Genomic DNA, 5,327 nt, shown 5'->3' on the forward strand with positions numbered 1-5,327 from the left:
GCCCCATGGTGTAAAAACTTACAAATCGTTCGATTTTTGAAAATTGGATCGAAAATTTCTACAAAATGACGCACAATCAAACAATAATAAACAGTAGAAACAGAATTATCCAGCTGTTATTGTCACATCAAAAGTCGTTTGCTTAATAGCGATTAATCTGAATATGGAAATGATATGAATACATTCTCTTGTGGCACAATACTAAAGTGATTGAACGAATCTCATAGAACATTCCGTCCATTGGTTGTTTTAGTTATATATTTTTTTATTTGTTTTTGATATATTTTTTGTCTGCACTCATGTATTTTTAATTTACATTTTTAGTACTTAGTTTTAAGAAGATAGTTTTGTAAATTTTTATATATTTTAACAATTATTGTTATAAATCTATATATTAGCCTCTTGTGGATGACAATCTCTATTATAGAGCAGCATCTAGACAGATGGTTGGCATATCTCGAATGCTGACATTACATGGACAACATATGGCAGTCTAAGATAAATTAAATGTTACCGTAATATGAAATATCACGTTATTATAAATACCTTACATAAATAGTTTCTTTATTAGTATTACAAAAAATGCAGCTTGTCTTAGAAAAGATATACATCAATAACTTTATGATTTTTAGTCCAGAATTCAAATTTCTTATCGGTTTGGACATGAATAATGATAGTGGACTTTTATTTGTGTTATGTGGGCCATAACCATGACTGAAACAGCAATTTGGGTTTGTCTTTAACACATTGCGTGCCGTGTCGCTCATATGAGAGACACATATTTTGCCAGGGGCCACGTCGCTCATTTTTGATACACACGTATGACTAACTTTCATGGCAGTGAATGTCAGTGGCCCCTGAGAGTAGTATCCTGATTAAAGCGTGGCAGGCAATGTGTTAACGAGATGCTGCGTGATCTATAAGTAAAATTTTATGTGCATGTTATCAACTAGACCTGGTGCCATGTTAGGCATGCCAACGACCACCAAGGGTTAAATGTAGGTTTAATTAGTGTGTTCTAGACATAGTTCAACAGAGAAGTGTATTTATCATCTTCTGTATTTATAATCTTCTGTTTGATCTAAACCACATTTGAACACATTCATCTTATAGTGTCACTATACTGAAAAGAATTGGTAAGCATTATGACTAATGATACTGTATTCCTGTAATTGGTGGTACATTGGAGCTAAACTAAAAGTCAAACAATTTGGCATGCACGTCACATATTTAATGACATATGACATCATAACCCACCGGTACAAACTTGAAACAAATTCAACAAATTTTTTCTCATATATTAGTTTTTTCGTTACCGTCAAGTTTGACAGGAAAGCGTTGTTGCCAAATAATAAATATATATGTATTTACTACAGCAACTACCGGCTACACTGTTTCTTTTTGTCTTTAAGAGTGTGAAACAAAGATAACTATCTGTAATACAAGTGTAAAAGTTATGTCCTATAAAAGGTTATGTAAGATTTTTGTTTGTTTATTTTTTTCTTCTTTTAAGGCCTCTGGGAGCCGTGCCTATTTAGCTAGCAACATTTCTAAACTACCGTAACTAAACCTACCATACAACAAAACTATTACGAACCTTATCGACCAATCAAGGATAGGGAAGAAAAAGGGTTAAAAAATAAACTGTCGTTAGAATATAAACTAAATAAATAAAATATAATTTGAAGACAATAATTTGACATTATATTTAACGTCCAATATTATGACAGACGTCAGTTACCATTTACAATCTCACCAAATATAATAACGACGTTATATCAACTCATCACTAATTCTAGCCAATAAAATGCTCGCTGTAATAGGAATGCCATGTCAAAAAAATCTGATTATTCACTATATATTTTTTTAAATTTAGAATATGGCAACAATGGGAAAATTACGTGCATTCCTTATTATTTGATTTTTCCTTTAAAACCACTGTGAGTCTGCACAATACTTGACGACTTACAGTATATTCATTGTATCAGCCTTAACATTCTAACTAATCTTTATTTCAAGTTAAGAATAGAACGTTACGCTTACGGAGATCAGTATTGCCCATGAGTATCATGAGTATTGCCAAACCTCTCGCGTACGGGTGGATACTCGACTGCCGATATACATAGATATACGATTCATTCTAGTCAGTACGGCATGGCATCTCCGCGCTGCTATCACTCATAAGAAATACAAGGGGCTATCTCCGCAATGTTCTATTCTAAACGTGAAACGCTCCATATACCATAGTGACAGTCCAGTCTCCAGCGCATCAGAAAACCCAGCTCTTAGTTTCATTTGTTTGACTAGGTGGAACTGCATTTTTATAAGAAGTAAGAAGAGTATAATTAGTAGTAAGGAGTATTATTTTCACTTATTTATCTGAGAACATCTAGAAACACTAATTTGACCTTTATTTTTTACTTAGACTGGAGTAGATACTGTTTTAATATTTTTAGTCTAGGCGCCAAATAGAGGTCACCGTGTCCTTTTCAATTCTGATGGACAAACTCAACGGTTTCTTTTGGATTTTTGGCTGCTGATTACGAATTTCGAGGGTGGAATTCGATCCGAGTGGTCAAAAAATTGTTATAAACAATTTAATTGTTCATAAATTGTTTATAAGGCTCTGGCTCATAAACTAAAACAGATAAGTAAAGAATGTTTTAAATAAAATTTGTTCGTTGATGAAAAACGAAGAAAAGAACGTTTACTAAACTTAAATCCAACAATTAGAACTCAAGATATTGTAAAATTAGTGCACAATGCAAATTGCAAAATAAGTATTTTTCGAAGCTTTATCGATCGTAACTCGGCTTGTACGCATGAAAATGAGCCTTAGAAGGTCTCATTTTGAAGTTTAATGAATATGATTCCAAACAAAGTTTGTTAAATTACCTTGTCTTCATTTGTTTTAAAGTTATATCCGTGTGAATTTAAAATTTTCTTAAAAAAATTGTACATTAATTTATTTTTAAGAGTTTCAATCAAATTTGAGCTATAAACATTTATACTTTAATTAACAATAATGATAGAAGAACTCAAAAGGAACATTTTGAGCTTAAGAAAATGTTCGTATGTTTATTTTTGGCCAAGATATCGATATTTTTATAGCGCGCTCTGAGGCGCGAGGTTGGCTCACCGCGTAAAGGTTCACGCGCTAACTTCTCGATGCAAATTATAATTTCTATGTTATCTTCATTTGTCATTTTTGAAGATCCTAATAAAATGTTATCATATAATTCTTATAATTAAATGATCATACTATACCTCGTGTCACCTTTCTTTCTATTTACTTTGTCTTCTATTTTTTGTACTAAATGAGAAAAAAACATTAAAAACTAATATTTCAGAAATATAACTAAAAAGTGACTTGATATTATTTACTAATACTATTTTTACAAACATTATCTTTCATGCATCTGCATCGAGATATACAGAGAATCTCAGCTTTTTTACATCTGCATAAGTTCTTAGAGCAATTTTTACAGGTACATGGTGGTACTAAATCTGTTCTTGTAGGCAGTAAAACTAAAACTTTCTGGGGCTTGTTATGCCTGTTTAGCTTGTTGCTAAATGCTCGTTTTATATGCAATGACGATGCTGTAAAAGAACTCGATCCATTTTTATATGGATATCATATATTGGCTCATTTACATGCGTAGAAGCCGAGTTACAATCGATAAAGCGTCGAAAAATACTTACATACTTGACTGTGAGCCGATTTTGCGCCTCATAGCGCGCCATTAAAATATCGATATCTCGACGAAAAATAAACTTACGAACATTTTAAAACGCTCAAAAAGGCTCTTTTGAGTTCTTCTAAAACGCTCTTTTGAGTTCTTCTATCATTATTGTTAATTTAAGTATAAATGTTAACAGCTCAAATTTACTTGAAACCCTTATAAACAAATTAATGTACAATTTTTTTAAGAAAGTTATAATTTCAAACGGGTATAACTTTAAAACAAATGAAGATAAAGTAATTTAACAAACTTTGTTTGAAAGCCTGTTAACGAAGCTTTAAAATGACACCTTCTAAGGCTCATTTTCATGCGTAGAAGCTGAGTTACGATCGATAAAGCTTCGAAAAATACTTATTTTGCAATTTGCATTGTGCACTAATTTTACAATATCTTGAGTTCTAACTGTTGGATTTAAGTTTAGTAAACGTTTTTTTCTTCGGTTTTTAATGACGAACAAATTTTAATTGAAACATTCTTTTTTATCTCTTTTAGTTTATGAGCCAGAGCCTTATAAACAATTTATAAACAATTAAATTGTGTATAACAATTTTCTGACCACTCACATCGAAATCCACCCTCGAAATTCGTAATCAGCAGCCAAAAATCGATAAGAAACCGTTGAGTTTGTCTATCAGAATTGAAAAAGGCACGGTGACCCCTCTGGCGCCTAGACTATTTAGCCGTACGATGTTTTTAAATGGGTATATTCTGTTATTGTATGAGTCTTATCAGTCTTAGTACCGTCTCCGTCCAAAAGATCTGGTTAAAAATCAGTTCTATATTATGAACTTATTAAATTTTATATTCCAATGATATGATTTATAGTTTTTAAGACGACTTGGTATTCTGGTTATATTGTAAATATACATTTCATTGCCTTTATATTGATTTTTAAAGATTTGTAAATTTTATAAAATAAAAATTGTTCTTAAATTTTAGTTGTTATATTGAACCTCGATGAAGTTTCCTCTTCCTCATTCCCTCAGCTCTTCTCGGGGCGTGGTGACACTCTAAAATATTATTAGCTTGTTGTCAGGGCCGCCGAGAGGGATGAGCGGGCCCCGGCAAAAAGTGAAGAGCAAAAAAATTGTTTAATTTTTATAGAAATAAAAGTATTAATACTAAATAAAAAAACATTTCGAATATAAATTTTATTAAATTTTGATTATATTTATGATAATAAAAATATTTGTAATACAGTTGCTTTTCGAGTTTTCTGATCGGTAAAGATGTCTATAATTTTCGAAATTTTTTATGCGCGAAAAAAACTAAAGGATCTTTCCGCATCTGCGACAGTCACCGGTAATGTGCAAAATATTCTTAACGCAATGACGACGTTAGGAAATAATGATTCCAATTTGAGATGTTTAATTTTATTAAGTAAATCTATTGGAAAAAGTTGAGATTCACCAATATTATCCTTGTAAGTATATCGCTCTCGCTTCTTCAATCAATTCTTCACTGCGATGTCTTCTTTATAAAACTCTCGCAATGGGTATATCAATATTTGTTTAATATTGTCGCCATCTTCATCTCGAAATGTCCATAAAATGTTAAAAAGCGAATGAATTTCATTTGCCGCAT

General features: G+C 31.6%; 1 protein-coding gene across 1 annotated transcript in view; it reads left to right on the plus strand.

Moving 5' to 3' along the window:
* LOC114332266 (uncharacterized) overlaps window positions 1–4,676 on the plus strand; it is a 12,975-nt gene extending 8,299 nt beyond the window's left edge. Inside the window, exon 3 of the mRNA XM_028282031.2 lies at window positions 1–4,676. This exon is cut by the window's left edge and continues 794 nt beyond it. The gene's annotated coding sequence lies outside the window, so the exon portion shown is untranslated.
* Window positions 4,677–5,327: the final 651 nt, after the last annotated feature.

This window comes from Diabrotica virgifera, chromosome 4, assembly GCF_917563875.1.
Source record: "Diabrotica virgifera virgifera chromosome 4, PGI_DIABVI_V3a".
Lineage (NCBI taxonomy): Eukaryota > Metazoa > Arthropoda > Insecta > Coleoptera > Chrysomelidae > Diabrotica > Diabrotica virgifera.